Source organism: Quercus robur, chromosome 4 (assembly GCF_932294415.1).
Source record: "Quercus robur chromosome 4, dhQueRobu3.1, whole genome shotgun sequence".
NCBI classification, from domain to species: domain Eukaryota; kingdom Viridiplantae; phylum Streptophyta; class Magnoliopsida; order Fagales; family Fagaceae; genus Quercus; species Quercus robur.
In genome coordinates this window covers 23,335,346-23,354,257 of record NC_065537.1, presented here as the reverse complement: position 1 = coordinate 23,354,257, position 18,912 = coordinate 23,335,346, and the positions used below count along the sequence as shown (strand labels likewise).

Genomic DNA, 18,912 nt, shown 5'->3' with positions numbered 1-18,912 from the left:
GAACACAAATAGATTATTCTAAGATTAATAATATTTTTCATCTCACTTGAGAATTTAAGAAATTTTGTCTTTAAAGATGTTAGCCAATGAGGCTTGATAATCCCGATCAATTTTCCTTCTTAATCCAAGAGAAAATATTATCAGAACTAAAGGTGTGCTTACAATCAGCAAAACCTCAAGAAGGCCTTTATTCGAAGGTTGTAATGTAGGGCAGGTTTAGGTTATGAAAAGAAGGATATAAAAGGCTCAAAATCCTTATGATATTTTCCCAAGAATGCAAAACTTTAAATTCAAGCATTGGACAAGTTTTCCCATGTCTTCCCTCACCGACTCTTGTGCTAAAATCATTGCCATGTTCCTCACTATATCATTGGTCTTCATTGGTTCATATATTTTATAGATATTTATTATAATAATAATTATTCACATGCATTTATCATAACAATTAATAGGTATTTATTACAATAGTTATTCATATATAATTTATGGCTTTTGTTAACTAATGCCCTAAAGGCATAGGCTAAAGAGCAATTAATGATCTATTAATTAATATTTGGGTAAACTACGTATTAGTAGTGCATAAAGCAAAAAACAAAGCATGAGACAAGGGAGTTATATTCTACTTGACATGTATAGTTATAAAACATGTATATAAAGACTGTTAGGTTCTAAGACTTTAGGAACTTAATATCTTAGAACTTCAATGTGTTATGTGTTGGCAAACCATAATCAAAACATAGAGTTAAAATTTAGGTTGCTCAAAGTGTGTTTATGTGTAAAGTTGGAATTGAGTGATTGCAGAATTTACTAGACTAAATCTGCAAAGCTCGATCTATCGAAAATTAGACTTGATCGAACAAAGCTCATGCAGATTGTTTTTTCTGTAAAATTTCCAACTCAGCCCAAGCCCTTATGACGTGTAGGGTTTTATGTTTTGCATCAAGTATAAAAGGAAAAACCCTAGCCACGTTTTGGAGGTTGTTGATATGCTATGTGTGTGAATCTTCTGTGAAATCTAGAGGTGTTTACCTTCATACACACTTAGGGTTATCAAGATCAAGATTGATGTCGAGAACTTGGTGATCTTTTTAGTTGCTTGTTAGGACACATGTGATTTGATGTTAAAAACATATGTCAAGTTAGAATTGGCTAATCTTTTAACAAAATGCACTTTACTTATATTTGGGTAGATCTAGGATGAGTTTAATACTTCAAGGAATAAGGTTTCAAGTTCAAGTATTAAAACCATGCAAGTCTGTCCAAGAAACAAGTGAGAAAGTGCTAGATTTTAAAGCTTAACAGCTAGCTCGATAGCTAGCATCTATCAAGCATTAAAAAGTTGCTGAAGCCTGAAGTTCAATAGCTAGCTCGATAGATACCCTATCTATTGAGGTTTATGAAATTCAGTTTTTCAGAACTGATTTCACTCCAACCCGTGAGTATGTGTTTAGGCTTTCTTTTCTAATAACCCTAAACATATATAAGGATTATTTTGAGGGCCCTTAAAGGTTACACAAGTTGCATGAGTGTGAAACAAAGTCTTGTTCATGCAAATTGTGACTGGAGATAGATTTTGCCCTAGTTCATCTTTCTCTTGAAGAAACTGCTGTGTTTGTACACCATAGGATTTTGTAACCAAGAAGCTTCATGAGCTTCATCTTGTGATGAACTGAAGAACTTTGCAGTCAACATCTTTCTTAAGTTGGTGATCAAGTCACGTACTAGGATCTGCGCATCTATTGGTTAGTCACGTACTGAGAGTTGTCCATTGAAAGAAAAGATTGTCACTACATAACAAGTCCAATTGGGTATTGGGGTAAGGGTTCAACTGTAGGTTGGTATAAGGTATTGGAATTCATTTACTTGTAACCGCTTGTTTTAATAATAGTGGATTATCGGGAGTTGTGACCTTAAAATCACTCGGTGAGGTTTTTGCCGTGTAGATTTTCCCCATTTATAAACGAATCATTGTGTCAATTTGATTTCTGCTGCACTTTAGTTAATTGGTGTTTTGTTTGTGCTATCATGTGCTTTTCATGTTAATTAACTTAATTAATCACTTGGCTAAATTAATTGGTCAATTTATTATAAGGGGTCAATACATTCTTGGCCTATTATTGTTGTTTCAAGAGCTTAAAGAAAAACACAAGTGGGAGTACTTGTGGTTGCTATGGATCAAGGAAAGAAGTAGTCTGTAGACTCGAAGCTGTCTCGTGGTCGTGGTAGTAAGTTTTCTACTCGAGATAGCAATAGGATGTTAGTGGTCTAAGTCTTATTGTAAAACTTCAATTCTCTCATAGTGAATCTGTTTTACCTTGAGGATAGTTAGGTTAAATCATTCTCAGGTTTTTTACTGATTTGATTTTCCTATGTTATCATATTGTTGTGTTATTTAATTTTCCGCATTGTTCACATGATATGATTTGAATGTGTTTAACCTAGATCTTATTAATGAACTTGTTAATCAACTTGGCTTAATATTAGGTTAAACAGCTTGTGTTTTAAGGGATCTAAAAACGTACAAGTGGTATCAGAATCCAGTCATAGGTTCAAGTCGTTGGAGCCGCATTGTAAGGGAGGGATTGTGAGGGATTTCACAATTCGCTCCAATACCAATGGGCTTGGTCTGCAATAAAATGCTATAAAAGATTTGTGCTCCCTCATCCTTCACCAATTGGTTGTTGAATGGATCGGTAAGGCATATGGTCCGATAAGTGGTCTGTCCACTCCGATGATTCCAACACTCATTATATGATGAGTTGGATAATGGGTGAAAAGTATGTCATTACTCCTTCAGTAGTGGTCTCTACTCTTAGGGTACCTTTAGTAAGACAGCCTGTCTACCCTTATTCGAAGACCTTTCCTCTTGATGACATTATGTCATATCTCACCGGTACTTCCATTCAGTGGTGTACTGATTCTCGTATCACCTCTCATGAGCTTTCTGAGATCCATTATTTGTTTTTCTAGATTTCTTGTCATTCTATCTGGCCTATCTCTCATTTGCACACCGTTCCTATTGAGAGATGTACATTTTTGTATGTCCTTGTGACTGATTCTTCTATGAGTTTTCCCACTCTTTTCATTCGTTCCTTGGTTGAGGTTCATAAGAGTAGCTCTACAGCACATGGTCTCTTCTTCCCTATTTTTATTCATAGGATTTTTCTACATTTAGGTTTAGAGGATTTTCCCGTGTTTGAGCCCGTACATATTATAGCTCCCATAGGTGCCACCTTTCTTAGGTAGAGAGCAGCTCAGATAAAAGCTAGCTCTAAACGCCCTAGAGTAGAGTCTTCCACAGGTGCTGCAACTCAGCCTCCTTCTTCAGGTGACCCTATGGCTGAGGCTTATGTTGATCCCACTGTCGTTGTTGATCCTCCATCTTCGTCTTCGAGTAATTCATCCATTCGGAGTATGTTGGGTACTGTCATGACCATTCAGGCGGTGCATGGACAGCTTTTGGTGGATGTGCTCACAGAGCTTCAGGCTTTGCGTGCGAATTTGGCGAGTGTTTGGCGGTCTACTCCACCACCTCCTTTTGATGATGAGTCTTGATTGCCCTTTGAAAATTCCTCATAAAAAGGGGGAGTATATATTGATGGAGATAGGGGCAGATATTGATGTTTTTGAAGCTTTGGAGCTTTAGATTGTACCTAGGAGCTTCATGATGTATATATTTTTTTTGGCTCATGATGTATTTATTTTTATAGGATGTATATGTTAGGGGGAGACACTTTGTTTTATGTTTTTATTTCTATTATTATTTCTTGTTTCACATGTGCTACATTGTCTATTGATTTATATTATGAGGTTATTCATGATATATGTCTTTTATTTTTTGTTTTGTGAAATCAAGAATTTATCTTTTTGTTTTACTTGTATTTTCCACATATGCGTTTATGTGTTTGTTAAGTGTTTTAGGAATTGTTTTTGGGCATGTTTAATGTTTAATGGGCTGTTTTGTAACTTTGAGCATTTCAGTTTTGATTATAAGTTTTGTCACGGATTGCCAAAGGGGGAGTTTATTAGGTTCTAAGACTTTAGGAACTTAATGTATTAGAACTTCAATGTGTAATGTGTTGGCAAACCACGATCAAAACTTAGAGTCTAGATTTAGGTTGTTCAAAGTGTGTTTATGTGTAAAGTTGGAATCGAGTGATTGCAGAATTTATTGGACTAAATCTGCAAGACTCGATCAATCGAAAATTAGACTCGATCAATCGAAACTCGTGCAGATTATTTTTTCTATAGAATTTCCAACTTAGCCCAAGCCCATATGACATGTAGGGTTTTATGTTTTGCATCAAGTATAAAAGGAAAAACCTTAGCCACGTTTTAGAGGTTGTTGATATGTTGCATGTGTGAATCTTCTGTGAGATCTAGAGGTATTTACCTTCATACACACTTAGGGTTATCAAGATCAAGATTGATGTCGAGAACTTGATGATCTCTTTAGTTGCTATTTCAAGAGTTTAAAGAAAAACACAAGTGGGAGTACTTGTGGTTGTTGTGAATCAAGAAAAAAAGTAGTCCGTGGACTCAGAGTTGTCACATGGTCGTGGTAGTAAGTTTTCTACTCGAGGTAGCAATAGGTCGTTAGTAGTCTAAGTGTGTGTTTGGATAGAACTTATTTTGCTGAAACTGAAAACTGAAAACTGAAAACACTGTAGCAAAATAATTTTTAAATGTGTGAATAGTATCGTGGGACCCATTTTTAATGAAAAAATTGATAAAAAATGAAATTTGTGGGTCCGTGAACAGTGCACGAATGCACTGTTCACGTTAAACTGGTCAAATGTTGCGGCTACTGTTCATGTACCGTACATGAACAGTAGCCGCTTAACAGACACAAAACGCGTGAACCAAAAAAAAAAAAAAAAAAAAGAGGAGAAAACGTAGAAAGTGAAACGCGACGCAGCAAACGCGAATACAAACAGAGCCTAAGTCTTATTGTAAAATTTCAATTCTTTCATAGTGGATCTGTAATGAACTTGTTAATCAACTTGGCTTAATATTAGGTTAAACAACTTGTGTTTTAAGGGGTCTAAAAATGTATAAATACCAAAGGAATGTGCATTTTAAGTGCAACCCAATACCTTCTCTAAATATTGGAAAAATAAATCAGAGAACGATATCCCAATTATATTCTTCTTCTTCTTCTTCTTCTTTTTTTTTTTTTTTTTTTTTTTTTTTTTTTCCTTGGCGTAAGTGGTGCATTTACAGTATCCAAACTTTTTCAAAAGTGCCATGTACTAATTTTCAACGACCTTGATAACGAAGTGCTTTTCTTCCATATATTGTAAATCTAAAGATGAAGATCTTGAGTCTGACACATATTGGGAAGTCTCTTTTTATGAAAGAGTTTTTGGCACAACGCTCTACTTCTGCAATTTTTGGTACACTAACTCCTCCAAATTAAGTATCATGCAGTTTTTGATGTAGTTAGAGAAACTACTAAATTCTTGAACGAATGCGGTGCAAATTTTTGCATTTGAAGAGTAAAAGAGGATGGACTGTACTTATTTAATAAAGAAAAGGCAATGTCTTTGAAGATGCATGATTGGGAAATAGGAGTGCAAATATAAAGGTGATGAATGATGTATGAGGGAAAATCTTATTGGCTGTGTTGATTCACACAGCCATGCTTAATTTCTTTCCGTGCATAATTAATAGAAGGGAAATCTTTTTTTGCTGGACATTTTTTTTTCCTTAAAATTCTTCGATGTCTCCAGTTTCGAAATTCTTACCTTATTTTATTTCCGGATTTTTTAAGTTTTATTGCAAATTATTTGTACGAATGATGCCACATAGGTGCTAGATGAAATGGTAGTCACATTGACATGAACTTGGCTTGGCCTTTTTTCTTAAACTTTGTGTGTGAAATATACAAATTTTTGTTCAAATTCCATGTTCATGGAAACTCAACCAAGATTTAACCCATACTCACAATCAAGGATTTACTATATTCTACAAGGAATAAAAAATTATTGACATAGTGGATCATTCTGGACCATTTATGTATTAGTGGTTCAAATAATTGTTAAATAATTAAATTCACTACTTTTAAACCATTTGAACTTCTAGGAGAATTAGTAATATATCATTGAACAATTTGAACTTCTAGGAGAATTAGTAATTTATCATTAGGCGGAGCTTTGGTCCTCTCTATCAAGCCTAGCCTAACCGGAATTTTTGTTATTTGTTTGACAAAATTCACTAGAACTATGATTCCCATTAAATATATGAATTCTATCTCTGACATTTCCGGTTGGAAATATTAGATCCCACAAGTTAGGAACCCCTATAGGTATATGGATAATAATTGTTGTAATATTATATTTAGTTAGTTAGTTACAATTCCAAGCATGTTAATCACATTTAATACATATTGGAATTATTAATACACATGGAGAATAATAGGACCATTAGGATAAGGCCATGTAGGCCAATAGAATAGTTCATGGTTCTATAAATATCTACTTGTAATCACATTTCAATCATGGAAGAATAAACCAACTCATTGCTTAGTGCATTTCCTCTCTTTCTCTTAATATTTCTCTACGGAGGGTGACTACCTCAAATTAAGTCAATGTTCCTACAATTCTCATCAATTCCTCTATAATTCTTATCCATCCCCATTAGGAACCACCGGGTTCCTAACAAGTAGTATCGGCCGTTGATCTTGAGATGAGCAATTGTGACCAAAGAAAACTTTGGAAAGAAATGTATCAAATGGTAAACAAAGTTTTAGGGATGTCGAGTGAAAAGCTCGGATTTGTGCCAATTTTAAATTACAGCTTAATTGCTTTTACTCTAACTTATCTAAGTGCGGAACAAGAGTAAATGAAACGCAATCACCGGATTTACTCTAGTGCATACACATGAATAATAAACAATAAAAGTAAAACACAAGAGTAAAGAAAGAAAGATGCAAACAAAAGATAACACCAAGACGTGTTATCAAAAAGGAAACTGAAGAACTCGGTGAACAACCTTTCCACAACCCTCCAAGTCGAAATTGATCCACTAGTGAATAAGTTGGAGTACATGAATAACAAAAGACCCTCTAAGCCTAGTTTACCCAATATACTTGAGCCCTCCAAGCTCCTACTATTAATGGACTTCTTAGAGTCTTGTCTTCACTAACTTTTCGGATCCTACAATACTGCCCGATTGCATCCATCAAGTCTCACCAGCTTCTTTTGGCAAATCCCCAAAGCTTCTCAAGCTCCAAAACACTCTCTATACTCTGAATAGGTGTAGGTTATGTTTGGGTACAAATCTCCTCTCAAAGTATGACAATGGGAGAGAGAAGGAGAAGAGACTATAATGATTTTTCACTAAGAATGAGTATCTCTCTCTCTAAAAGGTGGGTGTGTTATGCTGTAAAAACTTACCTAGGGTTTTCTCTCTGAATATAGCCTCACTTTACTTTTGTGGGTAACAAGGGTATATATAGTATGGGTGAAGGGTAAGAAAGTCACACTTAAAATCCTCTAGGTAGATAGTTTCATGGGTACCTTGCGAGATGGTCTGTCTTGCGAAGTACTCGCAAAATGTAGCCTGACACTTGACTCTTCAGCTTCCAGCATGTGCTTCTCACGTGACCTTTTTGTAGGAACCTTTACTAACGAACTTTTTGCGAGCTAGTTGTGAAACTGCACTAATCTTCATTTCATGCTCGATTCTTCACCAACTTAATACAAAAGTCAATACAATAAAATTCCACAAAATACAAAAATATAAATTAATGCAATTATAACACTCTTTGTCATGGGATAAAACCAACATAAAACATAGTTGTAAATCACAACTTTACATCAAGGATGTTTCAAAGAAGGTCAAGGCCTTAACTGAATCTAAAAAGGCCATGAAAGAAGAGCTCACAAGATTGCAAGAGGATCTTGAGAACATGACAGAAGAAGAGTTACAATCTTTTAATTCAATGAAACAAAAAGAACAAATCAAGTTCCAAGAATCTACTATTATCAATTACAAGCAGTTAAAAGAATAAGGAATTTTATCAAACCCTTTGGCCTATTCCGAAATACTAATCTACAATTGAACCCTTTGCCCAATACCTAATTGGACTTGTATTATAGTGGCAATCTCTCCATTCAATGCATGAATCCCAGTACGTGACTAACCAATAATGCATGAATCCTAATACGTGACTAACCCACCAACTTGAAGAAGATGTTGGTTGCAAAGTTTTTCAGTTCATCAACAATGAAGATCAAGAAGCTCCTTGGTTACAAGACCCTTAGTGCAAAGACGTAGTAGCTTTTATAGAGAGAATGATGAACTAGAGCAATTTATGCTTTTGGTCACACAATGCATGTAGGGATTACTCTATTCCTTTGTGCGTCCACATTGTGATGGCCTTTAAAATAATCTTTATATATGTTTAGGGTTGTGAGAAAAGAAACTCTACACAAACACTCAAGGAGAGACATGTAATCAGATCTAAAAAGTTTGATTTCATAATTCTCGACAAATATAGCTTGTGTCGAGCTTGTGTTGAGCTTTAACATTAAATCTTGATAGATACAGCTTCTGTCAAGACATTTGTCGAGCTTTAATAAACAACACTTCTTCACTTGTTTCTTGGTCAGATTTTTTGCATGACTTTAACACTTGACTTGAACAACATGTTTCTTGAAGTCTTAAACCATCCTAGATCTTCCCAAATACAAGTAAAGTGTGTTTTGTCAAAGGATTAGCCAATTACATCAATTATGTCCCTAACATTCTCAATCACCCTTGCTCTTGTCACTTCCACATTGCTCACTTGGTGGAAAGTACCACTCTTTATTATCATTCCTGCTTTATTTTATTTTTTTTATTTCAATTTCTTGTATATATACCCACACTCACACATAAGCAGAACTCATTTGAACTATTTATTTGTTTCTTTGTTTGCTAAAAGATTATTAGCACATGAAATGTTAGTGATTTTGTTAGTCGGGAAATGTCTATATAGTCTATAATTTTCATGTCAAGTCTTATGAAATGGACCTTTAAATCTTAATTGATATGTGTGTGTGAAAAATTAAAGAAAGTTTCCCAAATAAATTCAACAATGTAGTCTCATTGAGTAATAAACCATATGGATGAATTTAATTATGCTGAATTAGTCAATACTGCTACATAATTGAATTCAATTAGGACCTTAGGTACAATGCCTAAAGAACTATACCTAAGCTTTGTCATATATATATATATATATACATACATAGTTGAAGCTTAAATAGTGTTAGATTCACCTTCTGTTACAAAGACTCCCAAGACATTTAAGTAAAGGTTTGATGATGCATTCTTAATAGTGGAATTAGAATCCTCTATCTCTCCATTTCACATGAAATGGAGAGAGTGACTGTCTATTTCACAGTTAGGATTTTATTTCATGAATCTGATAGAGTGTCACATCTTCATTTGAAGTGAAATGGAGATGATCATATTTCTCAGGGATAGATTTTCTAAGGCTTTATCTATGGTATTAGGCAGTATACTTCTAGTGTGGGTGACAACTTTTGAATTAGTATCAACGTTTCATGATGTAAGTAGAGGAAACCAAATTCTAATTTCAAAGAAAGAAAGGTTGGAGGAAAACTACATGTAGATTATGCAAGGTGTGTGGTAAAAAAGGAAAGAAGTAGTGACTGAAATGTGAAATCCATGTTTCTTGTGTTTAGGAGTTACCAATCAATTTTGAGAAAGGTGGTGAAAAAGAATGCAATAGCGATTGAAAATTACATATTTTGAACAATAATAACAATCAATTTTTAGCATGTTATTGGTTGCTATAACATGCTCCATCATGTACAACAAAAGATGTTTCCTTAACTTATTAACTCAGAGGTGTTAAAATGTGAACATGATAGTTGTTGGGTGCTGTAATATATCTAGTGCTTTATTACTCTTTTTTCTCTTTTTTTTTTGTTTTTTTGTTTTTTTTGTTTTTTTTTTTGTTTTGGTTCTAATATGAGGTGCGGATTCATAGGTAAGTAATCTTGTGAAAATAAAATATTTCAAAGGTGTTTTCAATGGATTGACAAATTTCAATACGATAATGAATCAACTAAACATGAAGCCTCTCTACTAAACATGTTTTCCCAAACCTTACAGGTAGTGAGAGATATCATTATTTTTAAATTTCTATTTAGTACTTGGTGCTCAGTATTTTTAAATTTCTATAGTTTGTTTGCTGTGTTACATGAATCTCAATGAATTTATGATTTAAGCTTGATGAGTATTGTGAGTTTATAATTTTATAGAGATTTTATTGAACTTCATGCATCACATATCATCTTGGAGGGGGAGTGCTTCATATTGTTGGTGCTTGGTTGCGGTCAATTGTGTATTCATTCATTAAGATATACTCTTTCTATCATATATTTTGATTAGCTTTCATGATAGTTTCCTTTAATTATTTTGTGTTTTTTTCATGCATTTCTTTAAAGTCTTTACTGAACTGGTGCTTATCTTTGATGCTAAAATTGTTCCACAAAGGTATGCATAGTGTTTTATGCAAATTCTCTACTCTAAGTATTGTGGTCCTCTTTTTTAAATGTAATTTAAAATTCTCTACTCATTCTATGCAGATGCAACCCATTCATCTATCGGTGATTTTGAAAGCAGATAGTTGAAATGTACGGGGCATGCCTTTTGTGAAGTCAACCAAAGGGTATTTGCGGGTGTAGATGGGTATTTTGTGGGTATTTTGTTGGGAACTTGTAAACTTCTTGGTTTTGTTGTGATGTAGATATAGCCGTTTTGGGAACTCGCAAAGTTTGTGATGTTTTGACAATGAAAATAGTTGTTTTGGGAATGAAACTTTGGTTATGTATATAGTTGTTTGTGATGTACAAGACCAACTACAGTTGGTCTTGTATTTGGTTATGTAAATTTGGGCAGGAATTGTGATTTAGCCAGGAAAAAGAAAAAAGAAAAAAAACCTATAGTCGCATTTCATAAACGCATCTATAGACAAAAACTACGTAGGAGGCTTTAGCCGTGGTTTGAAACCGCAATCAAAACTCTACCTACAGTCACGGGTTCTAAACACAGCACAATACAGGGTCTACAACCACGTTTTTAAAAATGCAATTATTGGTCCCCGACTAGAGCTGTGTTTTTTAAAAATGTGGCCAAAACATTACCTACAGTCGTGGGTTCTAAACGTAGCACAAACAGGGTCTATAGCCATGTTTAAAAAAATGCAGCTATAGCAACTATAGACCTGTTGGACCTATGGTCACATTGAGAAGGCTACGTGGGTAAACATGATTATAGAAAACGCAGCTATAGGCTATAGCCGCGTTTTTAGGGTCTATAGTTGTGTTTTTTAAACGCGGCTAAAACCCTCATTTTTTGTAGTGAAGGCTCGAAGCTCTAAAATTCCTTTGTGAAAAATGAAGGCCTACATAAGAAGGAAGACAACAATTTTAACGTGGTTCGGCCATAAAAGCCTACATCCACAGAGTCTCTATTATTTTTTAAAAGCAATGTTACAGCCACAAATACAGGATAAACTAATAAGCGAGTGTTAAAAGAAATAAAAGGAGGTGCTGCAGATTTGATTATTTTGTTCCAACATTATACAAAATCAAAACCTCATCAAGTCATGCTGACTTCCAATAGGGTCACTGGCCCTCTGTACCTTCATTCAAGGAGGACTATTATCCCTCTAAATCATTGAATTAAGGGAAATCATTTCTATGTATAGGAAGAAGTTTTGGTTTTCCAAATAGTAAGGGGATTCATAATAATGCAAGAAGGTTCAACTTTTGAATCCTAAACTCATTAAATATTTTATGGAAATGGTTATACTAGTACTTGAGAGATGGTTAAGATTTTAAACAACTAAATCATTCCCAGTAAATTAGTTAAACTTCTTACCCATTAGAATTCCGTACTTAGAGTAATTTAAGCCTATGTCTACATCAAAAATTCATCAAAGCAAAGGTGTCTCTATAAAAAGTACAGAGTGTAAGTACAGTGTCAATAATCACTAATGGAAGAAATCACGAAATCGAAAATAGCTTAAACTTCATTTTGATTTATGTATTTTTCAACAAACTTTTTTCTTTTTTGACAAAAAAGAGCTTATTCTGAATAATAGAAAACAAATTAGACAAGTCTTAATCATATGAACAGTACCATCATGTAATCAAATCTCACATGGCATCAAAATTATCAATTTTGCTAGAATAAAAGAAATTACCGTGACATGCACATGGTATTGTGTTGGCTTAGGAGTGAGTTTAGAGCAACAAGTATTGTGTAATAAACAATTACCTGTAGGTTGAAGTCTTTCTTGGCGTATTCTAGTTCTGAGGAGCTTTTCTCTAATCAAATGCAACTAAGCCACAACATCATTAATGTTCATCCTTTCTCTAGGAGATTCTATAGAACAAGAAACTCCAATTCCAAATATCAAAATCAAGCACCCTAGAATTTTGGGACTTTCTATCTGACTTTGAATGTGAGTATCATTTGTCCTTGTTTCCATATCTTCTCTTTCCCAAAGGATAATAGGATCCACAATGTTAATGACTCGTTCGGGCAATGCTCCTTTAACAAAATCATGAAGGTTCAAGTTGTCTTTGAAAATGTTATCAGTGGCTCTTTTTCCTGTGAACATCTCCAATAATAGTATGCCATAACTATAGACATCACCATATGTTGACATCTCGTTTTCCAAACCATATTCTGCAATTGTACAGAACATTTACAATCTTATTGATCTTGTTTCATATTAAAAAAAATAAAAAATTATAATAGCACAACTTCGAAAGAGCTATTCAGTGGCATACAAAAGGAAAAAAATTACGAAAAGTGGAAATTTCTTTTAGCACATGCTCCATCTTGTAAAAGGTTTCCTTAAGCTATTTCATGCTTGAAAGTACATCAAGAAATATTAAGAAAGAAAAGAATTCAATGTTCAAAATAGAAAAGATACTCACTTGGAGGAGCATAACCAATTGTTCCTCTTAATCTGATAGAGCTTGATTGATTAGCAAGACACTTTTGGGTGGCCTCACAAAGGAACCTTGCCAACCCAAAGTCACCAACATGTCCAATCATGTCATCATCAAGAAGAACATTGCTAGGCTTGAGGTCTCAATGAACAATTGGTGTATGACAATGATGATGAAGATATTCCAATGCATTTGCAACGTCAATAGCAATATTCAGTCTTTGAAGAAGATTCAAATTCGTTTGCTCCTTAGGAACCTCATTTGTTCTTGAAATTGGATGCAACCACTTGTCTAGGTTGCCATTAGTCATGAACTCGTATACCAATGCTTTGAAATCATGACCTTGATAGTCAACACCTGAACATGCTGTGAATACCTTTACCAGATTCCAATGTCTAATATTTCGCAAAGCCTCACATTCAGTAATAAAACTTTTTGAAGCTCCATGGTGCAAAAGGTTGAGCACCTTGATAGCAACTTTACATCTATCATGATCAAGAATTCCTCTATACACAGATCCAAAGCTACCCACACCAATTAAATTAGTGGTGGAGAATGCATTTGTAGCTTTCAAGAGACTTTGGTAAGATACATTCAAAAGTAAATTTCCTGAATTATTTAAAATACTTTCTCTCCTTTTTCTTTTTAAAGTCCAGAGATACAAAAATAACATTACCAAAGTTACTCCAAGAAGGCCATAAAGTATAGAGATTATTATCTTCAAGGATGGAGTCCACTTCTTCTTCTTGGATTTATTCTATTTACATATAGAAAGATCAAACTTAGGCATGCCTCCATAGAGCTTATTGTTTCCCTTAATCACAGTTGCACTTGTGTTTTTGAAAACTCCATTTGTTGGTACCTCACCATCAAAATCGTTATAAGACAAATTCAATAACTAAAAGAAGATAAAGCTCTCCAAAAATTTTGGAATACTTCCAGAGAAATTGTTTTTAGAAAGATCTAAAACTTGAAGCCCCCTTAATGATTCCAAAGATGAAGGAATGACCCCTTGAAAGAAGTTGCTTCTCATGACTAGAAATTCTAGTTTTACACAACTACCAAGACTTGTTGGAATTTTCCCAAACAACATATTTTCAGAAATAACCAAGTATTCTAAATTTATTAAATTTCCCACTTCTATAGGAAGGACATCAGTAAATTTGTTGGCTAAAAAGTCTAGAGCAATTGGTGAGAGTGAGAGACCAATAACTGCATATGATATAGTACCACTGAGATTGTTATTAGAAAGATTCAAATTATTCATACTTTCGCACTTGTCTAGACTCAAAGGGATGCTTCCTTGAAGATTATTATCGTCTAAATCCAAGTTTATCAAAAGAGTTAAATTTCCAACAGAGGAAGGAATGTTCCCAAAGAAATTGTTTTGAGATAAAGACAAATGTTGTAAATTTCGAAGTTTTCCAATTTCAAAGGGAATATTACTTGATAATTTATTGTTCCACATGACTAGTCTCTCCAAATTGGTCAAATTTCCTATACCATTAGGAATGTTTCTAGATATTTTATTATTTTCTAGACTCAAAATGATGAGAGTAGTTAAGAAATTGGCAATGCACTTGGGCAACTCTCCCCCAAAGTTATTGTAGCTTATCTATAAAACGGTTAGATATGTAGAATTTGTCAAAGAACAAAGAAAACTCAAGTCATTTGTCCCTCCATTTCCAAGGCCGTTTAAACTGATGATAAAAAATGCAACTCTATATAACTTCTCCAAAGAAGGAACTCTTCCTCTTAGTTTATTGTTGGCAAGTTCAAGTGCATTTAGATTTGAGGCATTAGATATTGAAATAGGGATAGGTCCAGCAAATTGATTGATCTCACAGTTAAATGTTTCGATATTTGGTAGAGTGATACCTATGTCCGATGGAAGATGCCCTTGGATTTGGTTGACTCCTACATTATATGTTTTTAACAAAGACAAATTGAAGATTGAGGGAGGAATTCTTCCAGACAACCTATTTACACCGACACCAAAAAATGTAAGTTTCGTCAATTGGCCAAAAGAAGTAGGGATACTCCCACCCAAGTTATTATAAGTTGCACTAAATGTTTCTAGAGAGGATAAGTTGCCGAAAGAAGGTGGGATTCTTCCTGTCAAATTATTTATTTCAAAAGAAACGAGTTGGAGTTTTGGCAAAGTGCCAAGAGTTGCAGGGATTTCCCCATCCAAAAGGTTGTGACCGAAATTAATGTAATTGAGGTTGGTGCAATGGGATAAATTTCTTGGAATTTTGCCGCTAAGTGAGTTATTGTACAAGCATAGGATTTGCGATCTGCGTAAACGGTCAATTTCTAAAGGAATTTCAGTATGAAAGTTGTTGTTTGAGAGTATTAGATTCTTCAAAAAACTTAAATTACCAACATGTGGTGATATAGAGCCTACTAGTTTCGAAGATCGCAGGTCCAACACTGTGACCCTCTGATGTCGACGACCACAGGTAACCCCTTGCCATTGACAAAAGTGTGTGCTGTCATTCCAAGAGCTCATAACCTGGAGAGGGTCATCAGTGATCTTGGCTTTGAACGCAAGCAATGCTAACCGGTCTGTCTCATTATTCCCACCAACAACAGAGGTGACTAACAAGCCAGACCACAAGACAAGAAGGATAAAAGCATGCATGTAAAAAGATGAGGAAGATGGAGCTGAACTCATGTCGTAAAGCCCCATCCACAGTCACGTAGCTTGGTACAAACTCTTTTTTGTTTTTTGCTAAGAGGTAAATTGGGTGTCTTTTTGTGAAAACAGTCTGGGCTTGATTTCGATGCTTAGGTACTCAAGGAAAAGCACATATTTATAAGAAGGTAGAGAAAGAACAAACTTTCTGGGAACTTTCAAGAGCAATGTAGTGCATATGCACCAAATCCACTATAAAATTAAGGAGTAATCAACCTGCCTAAGCACATGAAATATTCCACAAGGGTATTCATTGTTTTTGAAAGAATTTATTACTAGTTTATCATGGAATACGTATTAGTCTTATATATACATAATAATATAAAAACAACACCGTTGTTTTGGAGGTAGAAAATAATTGTATCTTCCACTAATAAAAGCTATGAACCAGTGAGGGGAGAGAATTATGAGCAATGAATAATAAGTTGGGCAACATTCAAGTATCGAAGCTAATAATGTCTTCCATTACAGAAGCTATAAGATATATTCTCATATGTGAGTATAGAATAAGTTTGATAAAATTCAACATTTCTTCTTCAAGAATCGTGTTTGACAAGCTCGTTTCATTCGCTTTGGGAACTTCTAGATGTGCTGCCTTTGGTTCAGTCCGAAGATAAAATTCAAGCTTGGGGATCATAGCTCGAGAGACTGCTGGACATAATATTTACGTGGCCCAATGCTGGTCCATAATATGGGCTTGTTTTAAGTTTGTTTCATTTTTCATGTGTATTATGTATATGTGTTTTCTTTTCTTCTTTTATGTAATTATTAAATTAGAAGGCTATCAAAATTAATTATCAAACTATAAACTTAAAGATTTATGTATTATTGAACTGTAATATTTCAATGTTTTCTATATTCGTTTATTTCTATTGAAAGAAATTCAAAAAAAAAAAAAAAAGAAAAAAAAAAAGAAAAAAAAAAGAAAGAAAGATGGTTTGAAAAGTACATTAAAGGTTATATATGTGTGTGTAAAAAATACGAGTCATTCCCTTTAATGGTTATTTGAAATGGTTCCAAAATCTTAAGAGGAAAAAAAAAAAAAAAAAGTAGAGAAAGAACTAAGAAAAGAGATGATAAAAATAAGGAAAATTAATTTTTGGGGCATAATTAAATTTTTTAAATGATTTTAATAGAATGACAAATGAATTTTTTTTAGAAAAACGCATTCTACCGTAATGCATTTTTAAAAACGCATTTTTGCGTTCTTTTGCAAACTACTAAATTTATTTAAATAAGTTAGCTCATTTGGTAAAATCTCTGATAATTGAATAAGAAATCTGAGATTCAATTCTTACTTACATTAAAAATCGATTAATATCTTAGTCAGATAATAAAGAGCTATCATCAGAAGCGGACGCTTTAAGTTGAAACTATCTTAAAAATAAAAAAATAAAAAAAGTATTCCAATGTTACACAGGCCTAAGTGTCATCAATGGGCAAGGTCAAGCCGGCCCACCCCATTATTACTTGACCCATGCGTTTAATTGCTCCCTTAGTCAAGAAGTTCGGCCAGAAGAAAAAACTCCAACCCATGGCCTTGTGTATGGGTAATGCCAATTTTATCTTTAGCAAGCAAGGGTATTAGACAGGACCAAATGGGCTAGCCATATAATTTTTTGGTGGGGAAAAATCAATTTCTTTAAGGAAAAATCAAGAATTCTCAAAACTTATTTAAATTTTTAAGGTTAAAACCTAATAATTATTTTTAAGGTGCTATATAGTTTTGCTTTTTCTATGTATTAATAAAAGAAAGTCTAAATTTAACGTTTTTTTTTTAAAAAAAAAAAAAAATCAAAGTTACTAAGCTACTAGCATGATAGGCCAAAAATGTATTGACTCCTTTGGTAAATTAATCAATTAATTATTCAAGTGAATTAATTAGAATCAATTACATGCAATAAGCGTGGTAGCACAAACAAATCACCAACTAAGTTAAATGCAACAGAAAATAAATTTGACATAGGTGATTTGTTTACGAATGGAAAAAACCATCGAGGCAAAACCCCACCGGGTGAATTTAAGGTAACCATTCCCAAGAATCCACTATTATCAAAACAAGTGGTTACAAGTAAAAGGAATCCCAGTACCTAATACCAATTTACAGTTGAATCCTTACCCCAATACCCAATTGGACTTGTAATGTAGTGACAATCTTTCCTTTCAATGCACGACTTCTAGTACATGACTAACCAATCGATACACGGATTCAAGTACGTGACTAACACACCAACTTAAGAAAGATGTTGGCTGCAAAGTTCTTCAGTATATCCAGAGGATGAAGATCAAAAAGCTCATTGGTTACAAAACCTTTGGCGCAAAGACATAGTAGCTTCTACAAGAAAGATGATGAACTAGGGCAAATTGTCTCCGGTCACAATACGCATGAATAATTACTTTGCATTAAGTGAGACGGCCCTTAAAATAATCCTTATATATGTCTAGGGTTGTGAGAAATGAAACCCTACACAAATACACTTAGATATCTATCGAGCTATCTATCTATTGAGGTATTTATCGAGCTTTAATGAACAACACTTATTTGCTTGTTTCTTGAACAGATTTGCATGGCTTCAATACTAGACTTGAACTCTTGTTCCTTGTACAATTTTGCATAGGTTGTATAGTTGTCATCCTGCTTATCCATCTTTTTAAATTTAGACTCCACCAAGTCCTCTTCTTCATCCACCTTTTCAACAATCCCCTCAATAGGATTTACTGTGGCAGTAAAGGCATTCAAGATTCCCTTGTCATCATTGTCATCTGAATCATCCTCAAACTCAATGTCACTCAAGGTAGCAGCAAGGGCCTTGCTTTTCCCAATAGTCTTGAGATATGTTGGACATTCTTGTTTCATATGTCTAAAATCTTGACATCCGAAGCACTTTGTTCCTGAGGGAATGGTGTACTAACTACTAGCCGCCATCATTAGCATCTTTCTTCCCTTTTTCTTGGCTCTTGAATTGTGAAGAACTAGATTGCTTTTGTCCTTGTTGAATCCTTTTGCATTGGCATTCTTCATAAATTTCTTGAATTGTAAGCTGATGTAGGATTTCATCTTGTAATCTTCATCATCAGAGGACTTATCTATATCACTGCTTTTGGCCTTCAATGTCATGCTCTTGCTCTTGCTTGATTTCCTGATCCTAGTCAAACCCAATTCATTGGTTTGCAAATTGCCAACCAGCTCTGTTAAAGGAATTTTGTCAATGTTCTTTGATTCCTCAATAG

The 18,912-nt window shown here is 34.2% G+C and overlaps 1 pseudogene; it reads right to left on the bottom strand.

Moving 5' to 3' along the window:
• Window positions 1-12,108: 12,108 nt before the first annotated feature.
• Window positions 12,109-15,660, bottom strand: LOC126721584 (probable LRR receptor-like serine/threonine-protein kinase At3g47570; annotated as a pseudogene).
• Window positions 15,661-18,912: the final 3,252 nt, after the last annotated feature.